The sequence below is a fragment of the Adiantum capillus-veneris genome, chromosome 19, assembly GCF_014529385.1.
Source record: "Adiantum capillus-veneris isolate H3 chromosome 19, ASM1452938v2, whole genome shotgun sequence".
In the NCBI taxonomy this organism is placed as follows: domain Eukaryota; kingdom Viridiplantae; phylum Streptophyta; class Polypodiopsida; order Polypodiales; family Pteridaceae; genus Adiantum; species Adiantum capillus-veneris.
Window position 1 is genome coordinate 129223763 of NC_140949.1, and position 17023 is coordinate 129240785.

Sequence of the window (17023 nt, forward strand, 5' to 3'; positions counted from 1 at the left end):
TGCTTGACCTTGTGGTATATTCAAATATGCAAAAATGTCCAATTTTATAGCAAATGTTAACAATCACGATTATTTACTCTAGCTAATTTTTTGCAAATTTTTGACACAATCTTGACACACATCTGTTAAGCAGCTTAACTTAAGATTTGGTCAAGTTTCATCAAGTTTGGATAATTTTTGTTCAAATGGTCAACAATTTTGTGTTTGCAGACTGACTTTGCAAATTTGGCTACAAATTTCAATCCAATGATCCAAATCTTACCAAATTTGATTTGTGGGCTCAATGTAACATGATAAAACTAGTGGTATGCTGACTTGGTCAAAAAGTTGAAAAATGGGACAAAAGTAAATAATCATGATTATTTACTTCTGGCAAGTTTTTGCATCTTTTTGGTCAATTGAGCATGTACACTTGTTTATCACATCAATATAAGCCTATGAGTCAAGTTTCACTTGGTTTGAATAAAAGTTTCCCAATTTATACTCAAGTTCTCGAAAGTCAGTACAAAATTCAGTTTTACCAAGTTTTTGGTCAGTTTGGTGATCCAAGTTCTATGGGCCTTTACAAAAGTTGTTGTACACATGCATGGAGTCTCTGATATCAACCTTGGTCAGTTTTGAGCTGAAAGTAAATAATCGTGATTATTTACTTTAGGCCTAAAATGAACACTTTTTTGAACTTTTTCACGAGACACTCTTTCCATGAGCTATTTTAAGCCTCTAAGTCAATTCAAAACTTAATTTTGGCCTAAAATATCAAGAAAAAATAAATAATCTGAGTTTTTGCAAACTCTTGAAATTTTGACCTCAATGCGTCCTTGAGCTTACCCAATGGTTCATACAACTTTTAAAGCATACTCTCCAGTCGGATTGAGTGGTTGACAATCTTTTGGTGCTATTTCTAGCCGTAGACCGGAAATTCTGCAACTTCCCATAAACAACTCACAATTGATTCTTTTGAATAGAGCAATGTTTTGAGATTCCACCTCAAATTCTACTTACCCTACTCCTAGGTTCTACTACAATGGGGTTGTGAAAAGTGTCCACAAACACTCGTTTTCTTGTCTTTTATGGTTTTTTGAACCTTGATCTTGAGATTTGTCTCGTCCATCAATCACTCTCAAAATCCTAATCTAATTCTACGATCCTACATTCCTAAAAGGTACTTAGCAAGTACAACCTACTTCCAAGCTACCTCTACACAGCAAAAGACAACAATCTTAAGCTATGCGGTTCTAAAAAGAAGGTTTTGACTCTAAGAGATTCTAGAGGAAGTTAAAGGATAACTTCATAAGACGCTCGTGTTTTTCCCTAGTTTAGGTCTCTTCGATCCCCGGCAGCGGCGTCAAATGTGAGACAGGTGTCTAACCTCACTCCTATCTTATTGCATACATAGCGAGAACCACGAATATAATTGTCAATCCATGCGACGAAGCTGACTCGACTAGTTCATAGAGGCTACAAGAGGTTGTCAATCTCTTGGAAAACAACAAACAACTCGCATCTAACTCAAGCTACACTCAAATGACATAAATCACCAAAAGCTAATCGCTCATTGATAAACAAATCACATCCGTTACAGCATCAAACGATATCCAATCGTTATGAAACTTCTAGGACATGTTTATAAGACCTAAGCACACATGCTTATGGTTTCAAATCTCACTTTAGGTCAAGTGGAAAAATCGTGATTATTAACAGCAGCAAGTTTTTGACCTAGTCGTTTTTGACCCAGAATGCATCTACATGCTTAGCAATGATGCCCTAATACCCCACCTATACTTAGTTTTTGATTTCAAATCTTAAATTCCTACTTATGATGAGATTAGGCCGCGGGTTGGCGATGCCAAAAGCTACGGATTACCATGAAATGCTTACGTGAATGCGTAGAGCTCTTACCTGCGGTTGCAACGCAACAGACGCGACTACAATGTGACAACGGGGGAGGGAGTAGGAAGCGCGAGAAGGAGAGAAGTGAGCGCCGTTAGCTCACGCTGTGTTTCTATTATCCAAAAACTTATAAAAAACTTAGAAAAAATGATTTTTATACCTTAGCAAGGGTTTTTGTGGTCAAAACTAATAATCTGTGAGCTCTAACTAAAGACAGGTTGATACAATCTGGAAGTGTGTAGCCTCGGCTCATCAATTACAATGTTTATCTGGAAAGTAGGAGTTACAATATTCCCAATTCATCAAAATAATAAGTGTTTTTACAAGAGAAGCTCCAAAAAATGATATCCGAGTTAGCTTGCTGCTAACACTTTGGCTTTGCTTCCTCCAGAAATATGTTCCCAAAATTGATCATAATTAAGGAACTGCATCTGATTCCCTTTACCTTTAGTGAAGAAAATCTAGCTTTGTTTAGTAATCTCCTTTATTTCCAGATCTAGAATCCTTGAGCTTTCGCGAATAAATTCTGATGCAAAATAGTCCCATCATGTGGGATATGCGTTTGCCAATTCTTGAACCTTCTTTTTAACATCTGAGTTTACAACCTCTTCAAAAGCTGTAATCATTCGATTTTTTGGAATATTTCGGCTCTTCATCTTGGCTTCATAACATGCAATAAAACCTTATGGATCATATCCTTGAAAACACGATACTGCTCCCATACAACATCAAGTGCCATCTCTACTGCATCATCAATTTGCTTTTTTATCTGCATGGATTTTGCTTCCAGTAGACATCCCTGAACTAATTCTAGCATTTTTGACAAATCTGCAACTGCTAGATTTTTATCAAATCCATTGGAATTGAAATCTTCAATAAACTGCATCAATTGTTCTAGCATCTCCATCTTAACCTACCACCACAGATCGTTTCACGTTCGGTTCACCACAGATGTCAGTGGATATGTGTTCCAAACATGAGCCGGGAAGGCGTCGGGCCTCTAGTTGTGAGAGGTGGGAGAAAGAATAAGAACAACACGTGCAAATGGCTATGGCAATCACCGTAAATTCAATTAATCGAGGCAAACTTTGAGTACAACTTAATCCTTAGCCAAGGCAGTTAACAGCACCGTCACTTTGATCATCTAATTACTAGGAGTTTAAGCTCTCATTTTATAGGACTAATCGGGCCATTAACGACACTGAGACCTAATAAGATGATTAATCAATCTTCGGACTAATGACGATGATGGAAATTTTCTCTTGTTGTTTTTCTTGCTTCAACTATTTTCAGGAGCTCTCTGCACCTTTTGCTGCTTCCTTCAATTGCTCCAGATAATCTTCATATCGTACTTCCCTTCTTTAATGTTTCCAAATCAAGGTTGTGGGAGAGCTTTCTTCTTGATTAAGCTCAAAGAGAGAGAGAGAGAGAGAGAGAGAGAGAGAGAGAGAGAGAGAGAGAGAGAAAGAAGGAAGGAAGGGACTTGACGGAAGGCAAGCAGGATTGCATGAGCAATGTCTAATAAAATTATTAGCTCGGTATTGACTAAAGTGGTTAGTTCAGGAAGGACAGATTGGGAAATGAATCTCCATGCCGCTCTGTGGGCTTATAGAGTTTCATTCAAAACAATTTTAAATGCTCCCTTCTTTAATGTTTCCAAATCAAGGTTGTGGGAGAGCTTTCTTCTTGATTAAGCTCAAAGAGAGAGAGAGAGAGAGAGAGAGAGAGAGAGAGAGAGAGAGAGAGAGAGAAGGAAGGAAGGGACTTGACGGAAGGCAAGCAGGATTGCATGAGCAATGTCTAATAAAATTATTATCTCGGTATTGACTAAAGTGGTTAGTTCAGGAAGGACAGATTGGGAAATGAATCTCCATGCCGCTCTGTGGGCTTATAGAGTTTCATTCAAAAAAAAATTAAATGCTACACCCTTTAACCTTGTTTATGGTCTTGATGCCATACTATCGATAGAATTTCTATTGCCGACACTAAGGGTAGCTAAGGATCTTGAGTGGACTAGACATGAATTATCAGAGAGACTTGAAGATTTAGAAAAGGTTGATGAGCAAAGGCTAACTGCTGTAGCTCACATCTATGCACAAAAGTGAAAACAAAAACAGTTTTTTGATTCCCATCTAGTAACAAAAATCTTCAGAAAAGGGGACTTAGTTTTAGTCTATTCCCTTAAGCAACACATTCCCAAGTTTAAGAAAAAGGGAAACAGACCGTTTATCATTGAAAATGTATCTCCAAGTGGAGCAGTTAAGTTGTCCACCCTAGATGGTGAACCAATGGCTAATTGGATTAGTGGATGCCGTTTAAAGAAGTACAATTTGCCACTAACCAATGAATTGCTAGAAAAGATGCATGCAGCAAAGCAAAGAAAGATAAAATGATAGCAGGTTATTTATGAAGCCCAGAGGAAGCTCGGCTTCCAGTACTCAAAAGAAAAGTTGCTCTCAAAAACCAACAAATCCCTATTCCCATCAACACTCTGGAACCAGATGACCGACTATGGAAATTATAGAAAGATGCAGTGTCAACCGATGATGAATGGTTAGATAGAATGGACCTCGTATCAAAGTACAGTTGAACAATCATAGCACAAATGTATTGGTCGATACAGGAGCTCAGTAAATGCAGTCAGTTATTCCACGTACAACAAAGCAACAAGTCAGTCTTTGACAACATGAATATCGACTATTGAAGGATGCAACAAGAACCCAACACTGACACTGGGAGTAGTCAACTTAAATGTGATAGTACATGGATGTTCATGCCCTCATCAGTTTGTATGCTTACCAGATAAACACATGAATGAAACAATGATTCTTGGAATCTCATGGATGCAGACGACAAGGCAATACCAGATTAAGATACCAATCAGCTCAAGCTATCACCTAAAGGTGGACAACTCATTGTTCCAATTGCACCATGCAAGGAGGAATGGAAAGGAGGATATCAGTAGAACAAACCACAAAGAAGGTCAATCTTCTCCATCCTATCGACAAGCAGATGCTACAAGTAGCATGCAAGGAGTCAGAAAAATTTGGGTACCAAAAGCACAGCTTAAGGACAAGCCGATTCAAATTTGGGTGCCACCAAAACATCACCTATTGTAGCAAAGATGGTTCCAAGGTTCAAAACCCAAAGAGGAGCATCTTTGAGCAGGGAGCCTACAACAAAATGGATTTGGAGGAAAAAGGAGCACTTATCTTCTCCGCAAATGTAAAAACGATAAAGCAATGAAGAGTTAAGTCTCAAAAGACACAACCACAACATTTGGACCAAAACAAACCAAGATACCAATGGCGGGTAAAAGCTTGACAACCATCATTATTGATACCGACAGCTCAGGAAATTAGCATGCCAAAGCATCCTGACGGTACAATAAAGCAAAGAGCACACAAGCTACAAGATTTGCTCTTTGGAAGACAGCAAAAGAAAACCTCGACATCAAAAACCCTTGAGTTAATTACTCAAGACCCAACTCTTGCACAGCATAATGGTTTTAACTACATTGATCTTTAAAGTATGGTAGAGCCAACCAAGGCTATGCATAGACACAATTGTTCAACCCATGCACACAGTCGTCCCGGAGTACACCATCTAGGAGGGGTGGAAGGGAACTAAGTAATTAAGGGAAATATTTGAAGAGGGAGTCCCTTACAAAATCATCAACAGTGGAAATTTAACTAGTAACATCTCCCAGATGAGTGTAGATAGTGTATATACTATGAGAAAATCATCAAAAAGTGATCCTTTTTGTTACTTTTTATCATTTTTCTTGATATTGGGACTTAAAAATGGAGAAATCCACCAAAAAGAAATAAAGCTGTGTTTTTCAATGGATTTTCTTAATTATTGGATTTTTTACTTTGCTTTTTTAGCACATTTTGTTATCTTCTTTGATTTTTTTAATAAACATGTCAAAAATTAATAATCAATAGCAAATAAGCTCAGATGGAAAAATTGAAGATACACTGATGATCAGAAGAACAAGGTGGACATGCACAAAAAATTTCAATCGAATCGGCAGTTGGAAGCGGGAAGCCTAAATTAGGCTACCAAAGCCTACTTTTGCAAAATTCTTGCAGAAAGAGCAACCGAAAACCGATTGAGAAAATTTTTGAGTCTTAGATTTCACAGCCTAGCAGGACTAACAGGGGAATTTGGAAAAAAATGGTTTGGGAAGTCCGAATATAAATATCCAAGGTAGTCCAAAATCACCTCATTTCCACTAGTCACCCTTGGAGAAGAGAGCTCTTGACTTCTTCGCGCACGATTTCCGGAATCCACAGTCGTCCATTTACAGCGCCGTTTCATACAAGACATGAGGGGTAAGTTCTATGCTTATCAATGATCACTTCCATATGGTTGGTAGCTAGTCTAAGCCCAAGGAAAAAACCCTAGAAACCGAACAGTGCACGAAGTCCTACGACCAAAAATTGACCATAGCAGTCTGTTAGCTCAACCAAATCGGACGAGACATGAACTATAGCATACCCCTATATAATAGAACACTTCTATATCACTAGATGACCATTTGACAGAGGTCAAGAGGGGTCCCAAGTAAAAAATCTAGGTTTTTACTAGATGCCAAAATTGGATTCTAATTCCATGAACAGCTTATAGACTGGGTCTATACACAATGTACATGGACGGTTTCATAAAAACTATCAAGGCAAGCTCTTGAAAATCAAAAAACAGCTCGAAGGCTACAGAGCGTTGTCGTGCAGCTCCGCTTTCATGATGGGAAAAAGAGCAAAGAAATGCAAGCTAAGCTTCTTTTAAATCTATACATTTATTGAGCAGTGATCAGGGCTTGTTAACAGGCCAAGTTTACTTATTAATGTATGCCAGATGCGGCTTTAAAGGGCCAACAAATGCCTTAATGATGCTAAAAAAGAGCATGTTTGAAATGAGCACATATGGGAGATTATGATCTAGAGCTGCAGTGCTTGAACTTTTGTTAGCGGGTCGCCGTGACGGACGTCTGTAGCATAGCTTTCTGACACTAACATAATGTCAATACTGAGGGAAAGTGACTCGGATGGGGCACAGAGACTCTATGAGATCGTCAATCTCAAGAAGTGAACCTTAACAAGTAAACACACTAGCTCAACAAGCAAACCAACACTCAATGATGAGGGAAATCTGCCTATGTCCTTTCTCATAGCTCTAGGTCATCACGCCATTTTGGCACTCAAACGGACTCAAAATGCAACGGAACTTTAGGAGTAGGTCTAAGACACCTAGAGTCACTATCGTAGCAAATCTGGATGCAATCCAATAAGGTACCAAAATTACGATCCATCATGAAAAAGGTCCTAAAAATTGCGACAGAACTATCCAGAAAGGTCGCCTTATGGTCTAGGAACACTCTCCTATGGTCAAAACGACTATAAACAATGATTTAAGCACTTAAATCTGCAATTATAGGTCACAGACACATAGTCGCAAGCCACAGCAAAACTGACAATGCTTACACTTGAATTAAAGAGCAAAGAGAGAGGAACACAATGCAAGTTTCTAAATCAAAAACGGATTACCAAATCATTAGCTTCGATGATTACAAGTTTGGAGCAGCTCGTAGCTTGAGCGTACGTTTTTGGAGCTCCCACTTCTTCTAAAAAATAAGCCTCCCTTTCACATTAAGGTTATTGACCTTTATACCTAGGGCATTCTAAATGTCCAGTGGCCGGTTTACATATACCTTTACAAATATCATTACAGCATTACAACTCAGGGAATTGATCCATTACTATGGAATCAAGATTTACACAGAGTATTACTACACTAGCTCGGAAAACTAATAGAGTACAAATGTAGTGTCCGGCTTTGTGTCTGACCAGTTAGGTTCCCGTTTGATCTGTCATCAAACATTCCCCCCTTCCTAATTGTTGCCGTCCCTTGACACGACCTTGTGCAGTCTTGTCATAGGGTTGTCTTCAGCTTTGTCTTCAAGGTTGGTCTTCGTCTTGGGAAGCGCGTTGTCGTTGATGACGCTCCCCCCTTCCTTGAGTGATGCATAGTTGTCGTGAAGAGTTCTTTTGATGTTTCTATCTTTGTCATTGACTTGCAATATGTCATTAGCTTCAATGCTATGGAACTCCTTATGTTTTGTTGTTGGGAGCTTTTTTTGTTGAAGTTATCATTGTTTGCCCATTGTCTTTGTATGACATTCTTTGTCTTTCCATTGATCGGTGAATCTTTGTCTTCAAGGTTGGTCTTGAGCTTCGGAAGAGCTTTGTCGTTGATGACACTCTCCCCTTCCTTGCGTGATTCATATCTGCCATGTTGTTGATAGGTGATTTGATCTTCGATTCTTGAGGCAACTTTTCTTCTTGTTGTGCATTCGCCTCTTTGTTGCCAGTCTTGGCCACAATGAAGAGGGATTTTCATGTTTTTGAGTTTGTAGAACTGAGGCTCTTTGTGGTGTTGACTTTATGATGGGTTTGCTTTCCATGTCCATTGCAATAGGTAGCCGGTGTTGCACTGTGTGAGCTATTTTTTATTGTTGTTGATGACTCTCTCACGGAATTTGTCATTGCTTGTCGTTGTAGGCTACTCTTTGACTTGCCATTGTCTGATGGAGCTTTGTTGTCTACCTTGGAGATAAAAGATTTTCTTGATAAGCATATGGAGAACTATAGTTTTTGCTCCAAGTCATTGTCGATTGATTTGGGTAGCGATTTCCTTATTGTTGATGTAGAAGGAATATATACAAGAAGTTGATGATGAGCGTTTCTAGATTAGGGTCTTAAAACCTTATGACCAAAGGGAAAACACCCGGTGGGGAAAAAGTGCCTTTGGTATACGCTCTTATTGGAGTTGAGCATTTGGACTTGAAGTACCAGTCATGCAAGGTGTGTGCTTGGGAGAAACAAAGGAAGAGTGCCTAATGCAAGTGCCAATTATGGGACACTCTATATGCATATGAAAATTTTCAAACAAAAGCATGCAGTGTAAGAGATGAAGTTGATGGGTGCTTCAAGGAACAAATGTAGCACATGTGACATCAAAAGACGTTCTATAGCTTCCACGTTTCCAAGAAGGGTTTTCGATGTAGAAGCTTCTTCACTCATTCCTCGCTGTGCTAAGTCCGTGAGTGTCTTTTGGACTTCCTCCTTCACTTACCACTATACTAGAATGACTTTGACTCTTATGCTCACCTATACCAGCTGACAGAACGTAATTATGTTCAACTCTTCCAGCTTGAGCAGTACCTAGAATAACTAAGACGCTTAGACCATAGAGAATATTACATGAAGGTTTGGGACTAACGCCTTGCTAATTTAGTGGCTTAGCTGCCCGACTCTGACTTTTATCCATGTATTTTCAATGGAGACTTGGACTTACCTGTTCAAGGCCGGAAACCCAATTCCATAAGTTCTGAAAGTTTAGGCCTCTTCCATTATGTTGGTCTTTTGATGCCACCATTTTATCGAGTAGGTTGGCATATTTTGGCTCCTCTTGACTTGCTTGTCGTATGTTCACACTGCTTTGTGAAACAAGTCCTTCAGCTCTTGTAGGGGTTGATGTACCTTTTTCGTTATTTCCCATGAGAAGCGGTTCTTGATGTGTGTGGGTTCTTTGTGTTCGAGTTTCCATGAGCAATTTCGGAACCCATCTTGTTTTTGGTCCTTGTGTGACCGTCTTTGGCATTTTTTCTTCTTCTAGAATCTGATGGACACTAGGCTTCCGTAGCCATAACTGATAATTTCCTTTGTAGAAGCCTTGATTTTGGAGGACAAGGTATCCATCGGTAGATTGCACCAGCCTTGGTTTTAATTGGCTTCTGTTGGCTTTTGGTTGTCATTGCTTGCTTTGGGGTAGAAGCTTGTGCTGCCTGATTTCTCTTTGTTATTCCAGATTGAGCTACAATTTGTGGTAACCATATTTGTGCGTTACCTTCATAAAATCCTTGTGCTTCGAGTAGCTTAACTGGAATTATCCGCTACCTCACCTGTCTTTCTTGGGTAATTTGATTAGCGAGTGACTTTAGTACCCAAACTTGTCGCATTCCTTGCTGCTTTGATTTTTGCTTTTGCCTTTTGTGGTAGTTCTTTCTCCTGATTGAGTTGTTTGTCTTGCGTTTATAGCTCGTCTTTCTCTTTGTAGAACTCTTTGGTTGAGGCAAGTAGATCCAGGCTGTTACTTTAGGCTTTTTGGCCCAAACATTAGCGTTTTTTTGGAAGTAGCCCTGAGCACTGATTGACTTATTTGATGCTACCCACCCTGTCACCTTTTGTTGTTCTGGTTGAACTTGTGTTTCATGTATCCAAACTGGGTCTTTGACTTTGATGTGCTCTTTGGATACCAACACTTGGTTGACATTCTTTGGCTTCTTTTGGATGCTTTCTTGTGATGGAAACTTTGGTTGATAGACTTTTTGTTTCGGTTTCCATTGCATTGTCGATGGTTTGGCTCTTGATGTAGAGGCTTCGCGGGAAGTTTGATGGAAGATCGTTGAAGGTAAAGTTGTTTTGCAAGGTCGATATACTTTAGTGTTTACCTTTGCTTTACCTTTTTCCATGATGGTTGGTTGCTCCTTCTTTGCATTGAATTGAGGTGCTTTTGGGGCTTTTGATGGTGTTGTTGTTGCGTCTTTTGATTGTTGTCAAAAGAAGACGTTCCTCCAGCTTTCTATCAAGACTAGACTCTCCTTGATGTGATGGGAGTCGATTATGTGGAAAGTATCCTTATACTCTCCGATACTCAACTTGAGTACAGCTTCTGCCATGCCAAAGCTAGGTGTCGGTATTTTTGAACTTGTGTATACTATCTCCTCTAGCTCAGTGATTGGCGACTTTCGCATCATGATCCACGTTCCATAAGTCATTAGATTTTTTGTTGCTTTTGGATCTATCACAGCTGAACATGTGATTTTGAGTCCTATTTCTCCACGTATGCTGAATTTGATCGTCGTAGGAGACAGTCGATCCTCTTCTCTATCCATGTTCTTGTCTTGATCTTGCACTTGTTGAAGAATTGCTGTTGAACTTGGAATCTTTTCTCCTTCATTTGCTTTCATTTGCACTTTTTTTGGAGTCTGCTTCTTTGAAATAGCTTTTGTCGATTCTTCAGGTATGTCAATGATGACATATTCTCGTTGTTGCTCTGCTTCCTTCATGTGCACTTTGGCATCATGCTCCATGATGTAGCTATCTGTTTCACCTTTTCTGCTTTCACACTCACAAATCTCGTTAGCTTCCTTCAACACCTTTATCGTAAATACGGGAGTTATATCATACCCTTCCTCATCACAGAATTTAGTAAGGGTCACCTCATTCATGCAAACATCAAGAGTCGCCAGTATTTGATCCCATCCAAAGGGTTCAAATAACTCCTCTAGAAATGGTTCTGGTACATATGCCTCATCTTCTACTGAACGCTCTAGGATGCAATCCTGCTTTCTAAGACTTCCACTCTCAGGATCTCTGTACATCCAAATATGCGCTTTGCTTTCAAAATCAATTATGGAGTTTAAGTCCTCCCTCGGGGTTCTCACTACATCTCTAAAACTATGATCTTTGACATTGATTTTCGTAGTAATTTCCTTGTGTCTTAAGTAGATATAGTCATAGCCCCAGTCTTGTACCATTTTGAGCTGACGCGTGAATGGTCTGCCCAATATGATACAAAGTTGCTGCTCTTATCAAAATCCATTATGGAAAAGGTATGCTCATACTCGATGCCACATGAGGATACAATGATTTGTTCTAATATTCCAATCGATTTCTCCATGTATCCATCCACTAATTGCAGTTTCATTCGAGTTTTTCTAAGAGCGGGCTTTCCCCATTTTTTCCACAGTTCTTTGGTTGCAATGGAAATTCCGGCCCCACTATCTAATATAGCAACCGTCTTTACTCCTTTGTACTCGAGTGGTAAGGCGGTGTTTCCTTCGTCTCCGTCACAGTAGTCACCCACCTTATTTACTGGTACTGGCTTTGTCTGTGGTTTCTTCGGCGAGGTGTCATCCATGTTTTTGTCCGCAAGTTGGTCATGAGAAGGGATTTTCAAACCCATGTTTCCCAAGTGTTTGCCCATTTGGCCCCATAGACGTGGTCTAATTTTTAGTAGCTCTGAGAGGTAAAGTGTGCATTGTATAGGAGAAGACATCAATTCATGCAAGCTCTTGGTATCCATCATTTTTGGTGTGGCTTTCCACTGAGAAGGTACCATATTAACCTTCGATTTTGTTTCAAGTTCTCCTATGAAAGATGGCAACGTCTTTAGGGAGCGTGGTTTCCTCTCTTCAGATGTGACAGACCCGACATCCCCGTATAGAGATCGTATATCTCCAGGGAAAAATTCATGATCCATGTTTATCTCAGGAATAGGTGCTGACTGTAAGGTAGCACTACCATCTTTTCGGTTTCTAATTGATTCCCACAAGGATTGTGGCCACGGTTCTTCTACCTTCGGAATAGGCATCACTACTTGTGATTCCACCCCATCTGTGGTATTGGCTACTTCCCTTGTATCTAAAGGTGCCTCAAATTTTGGCTCTTCCTGGTCTTTGTTTACAATACCATGACTTTCCAATTCTTGGACTTTATCGCGGATTAGCACCTCTATTTTTGGAGCATCTGGAACATGTGGTTCCATAAGAGCTTGGGCCTTCTGGATAATCTCCTTGCACATTTGCAACCTCTCTTTTTCATCCCCTGGACGAGGGTACGTTAGCCATCTATCCTCTTGGGTTTGGTTGGGTTTTAGCCTAGCTTCATAAGCTTTCAAGATCCCATCCAAAGGTTCATTCACTTTGTCGACCAAGACTGAACCTCCTGAGTTAGTCTTTGACTCTTTAGGTCCCTTTGCATTTTTGTTCCTTTCTTGCTCTTGTCTAAGCTTCTCTCTTGTTTGATTCAGTTTAGTTTCCGAAGTTGCTTTCTCCTGTAGCCTCTTTGCTTTAATTTTGTCCCGTCTGCCTTTCCATGATCTTCTTCTGAAGCTTCTCACCGGTTTGTTCTCAAATTCTGTTTGAACAGGCAATGTGGCTTTTTCAGCTGGTTTTTTTTTGTCAGCTTCTTGAGCTTGAGCTCGAGTCATCACCTTTAAAGGAATGGAGGGTTCTACCTCGGATCTGCTTGAAGAAGGCATCATGCCTACAACATTCATTGTTGCTTTCCCTTTGTAGTCTAGACTTTTAGCACAGTGTTGGCGTAGATGGTCTATACCACAACCGTCACAGAACACAAATAATTCGATTTGTGGACCCTTTCTTGGACAACTTTGTGCCCAATGGTCACCTCCACATTCATAGCATGAACCTTCTTGTTTTACAGTTGGTGATCCAGCTAATGGTTGTTCTTGCCTTTTGAGGATGTTCTTTGAACCATACTCATGATTGGCTATGGACATGAGCGTATTCGCATCCATGAAGTACTAGTTTCTTGGAGGTTATGGCACATGTGTCGGTTGAGTGTAGTTGACTACTACTCTCCCATCATTCAAAAGATGCGGTTGTTGCCCTACCACACGTTGTGGCTTTGGCTGAGTGTTACACCATGGAGTGGGGTGATCCCCTCCACAAGTATTACATATCTTCAATTGAGGTTGTTGTACAATCGGGTTCTGTATGTAGCCTTGGTTTATTCTTCTAATCACCCCCTCGATCACTTGGTCAATGACTGGTTCCCAAGGAGTTTGAACATCTGTCTTTGTTGTTGGTTTGCTCTTCGAAGATGAGGTACTACTAGTTGTGTTGTCTATATCTTCACTCACCTCTCCGTAGGCCTTGCAATTGTCAACTAGATATAGAGCTTCTCCAGTGACTTGCTCAAACATTGTGCATCCTTTCAAATGTAGGTCCTTTTTTAGATTTTCATTCCTCAAGTCCTCTATAAAGAGAACTGATATCTCTCATCTTGCAGTAGCTCTCTCACAATACATCTATCTATGTACTGCTTGAAGCGAAGCAAAGCTTCCTTCACTCTCTCGTTCGCTTTTTTGTTTGAAAGCGTAGATTTGGGACACTCTGTTATGTTTGATTCCCCTTTTTGAGAATTCCTCTACAAACTCTTGTAAGAGTTGCGCTATGTTTGGAAAATCATCTTTGTTTAGAGGTTGGAACCAAGTCAACGATGTTCCTTCCAATGTCAACCCAAATCCCTCATACTGAGTATGAAAATTTGCAATCTGTTCAACTCTCAAAACTTGTTTGAAGAGTGAGACATGGGCATACGGATCCCCTATCCCATTGTACTTTGTCTTGACACATTGAGCCACTTGGTATGGTCTTAATCCTTGTGGTTCAGTCACTAATGTAACCAATTTGTGGTCTCTTGGAAAGATGTCTCTCACTCTCTCCTCTCGTCTTGGAGAGAATCCCAGTGGAATCCTCTCTGATATGCGCTCTGGCATCGTTATTGGAAAGCAAGTAGAGATCGGAGTACCCTTGTATGTGTATCGTTCTAAGTCAATGGGATCAACAAGTTTGTACTCACGTCCATACTTATCTACCATCAAAACTTGCACTCCGTGGGCATCTGTATATGTGAATGCATAGAGATTCTTATGTGTGGTCAACTCTCTAGCATTGGGCTCTACACACCTGTAGCAGATGTATGGCTCCCCATTTGTGAACCTATATAAGCCATCATGAACATAATCTGTGAGCACTCTCATAGATTCATTGGCTTTGGTGAATCTTACGTTTGGTTTGTTGATTAGAGGATGCCTCCCCTCTAGGTATTCTCCCAATCCCTCTGTCGTTGGCATTGTAACGTTTCCTGCGTTTTTCATGTCTCTGAGTGGAGTAGAGAACCTTGGTGGTGGATGATTTGTCATGGTCAAGACTCACTCAAATTTCTCAAGATAGTACTTGACAAGCCCAACTTGGCTTAGTGCAACTTATCTCTTTTTGCCCCTGGTAAGGTCTCTCAAAAGTCAAGAATTTGTGACTTTTTTGGCCTTTGAAAACTAGTTTTGGGTACCCTAAAAGTTTGGATTTAGGAAACCTAGTAAAATTCAGCTCTTTCTTCCTATCTATACCTGACTCAATTTGGAGTTGTCTATCAAAAGTTAGAGCACTTTTAGTGAACTGCACTTGAAACAGCACTCAAAACAGTCTTAGGACCAAAAAATAGGAACTTTGGCTTGTATCTTGGTCTCCAACTTGAGATTTGGGATGTCCTCAAACTTGAGATTTGGGATGTCCTCAAGTATATCTACAAGATCACCAAGTCAGATACCCCCCATGTTCCCTATCAGTTTTTTTTCTCCAAATTTTACTATGTGTAGACAAGGTCATAAGCAGGGTATATACCAATTTTTAGCAAATTCTGAGGTTGAGGTACATGGATCGCGATCCTGTTCAACTACATTTGGACTTGTCCTCTTAAGGGTTTGTTCCTGACTATGCCCACAAGCTAAATCTCAAATATTTTTGGATTTGGACTTGTTTTGACAGGTCAAATACCCAATACTAGGTCTGCACTGCGGTTTTCAGTCTGTCACTTGTTTTGTTCCCTTTTGACCCAAATTTGCTCTTTTTTTTCTAAAATTGGACTTGGGGATATGTTTTCTTGTGTAAACACTACTGATCTGGAAAGTTTCAGGTTAAGCTATCACTTTGGGTACATGAATCGCGATCCATGTTTGGAGCCCAAATTAACTTTTTTTGGTACCATGAGATTCAGCATGATTAGGATCCTACGGTATCAATTTTTTTGAAAATGGACCTCTGGATTGAAAGTTAGGTCAGTTATATCACTTTGTCAAAGTACTTGGCAGTTATGGGCTTTTGGCTTGGTTTTTGGTATCCAAATTCACTTTTAAAAAGACCACTAGACTCCTGGTGATGTCCTCTAGCTATGGTGCAAGTTTGGTATCAGTCTGTGACAAAGGAACATGGATCGCGATCCATGTACCTATGTGTCAGATTATAATGAAACTTGGCACACAGCTTTCCCTTGGTCTCTTGATCCCTGCTATATGGTTTTTGTATAATTTGGACTTGTTTGGGCCAGAAAAAAGTCAATCCTTAAATCTGTTTTAGGGTTTTCACCTTGAACTGCTTTTGGCTCTTTTCACCCAGTTTTTGAACTTTTTTGACAAAAATTCTTTGGGGACTTTTGTTCACAATGGTCTCTGCTATAGGCTTGAAAAGACTTTTTTTCCAAAAATTTCTCAGAGGTACATGGATCGCGATCCATGTTCCTCCACTTTTTGAAGGAGTACGAGTGGAAGTGCGACGCGAGAGAGAGTGCGAGAAGAAGAGCACGACGATATGGTGAACTCGCTCTACTGTAATGTGTAGAGCATATTGAGTTCTTATTAGGTTTTTACAAAAGAATATGTGTGCATACCTGGCGGCCCGCCCACTTACCTGGGCGACCACATTGGGCTTTATACCCCAACAACCTCCCACTTAAAGTCCAATGTGGTACTTTAAGTGTGAGAGAAGCTACTATACAAGCTAATATACAAGAGATGTAGACAAGTGATGTACTACCCTACACCTAACTGCTTGCGAAAATGCGCAAAGCTCTCTAAGGGAAGTTCTTTTGTAAGTAGATCAGCAGGATTTTCTGTGGTGTGAACTTTGACAAGCTGAAGTTGCTTATCCTCGAGCATTTCCCTGATGAAATGATACTTCACATCCACATGCTTTGTCTTTGAGTGATAAACTGGATTGCGAGCCAATTGTATAGCACTTTGACTATCACAATATAACACAGGCATCTCTTCTTTGATTCCCAGATCTGTTACTAGTCGATTAAGCCAAATTGATTCTTTGCATGCCTCTGATGCTGCAACATATTTAGCCTCTGTAGTAGACTGAGTAACACAATCTTGTAATCTAGAACGCCATGATACTGCTCCACCAGCCAATGTAAAGACATACCCTGACGTAGACCTTCGGTTGTCTAAGTCACCTGCATAATCTGAGTTTGTAAAACCCTTTACACTTAGCTCCTGACTCCCATAGCATATACGCATACTCTTTGTAGCCTTCAGGTATCTCAATATTCCTTTCACTGCCTCCCAATGTTTCTTGCCTGGGTTTGACATGTATCGACTTACTACTCCCACTGCAAATGCAATGTCTGGGCGAGTAGCAATCATTGCATACATCAAACTACCCACTGCAGACGCATATGGAATCTTATCCATTTCAGCC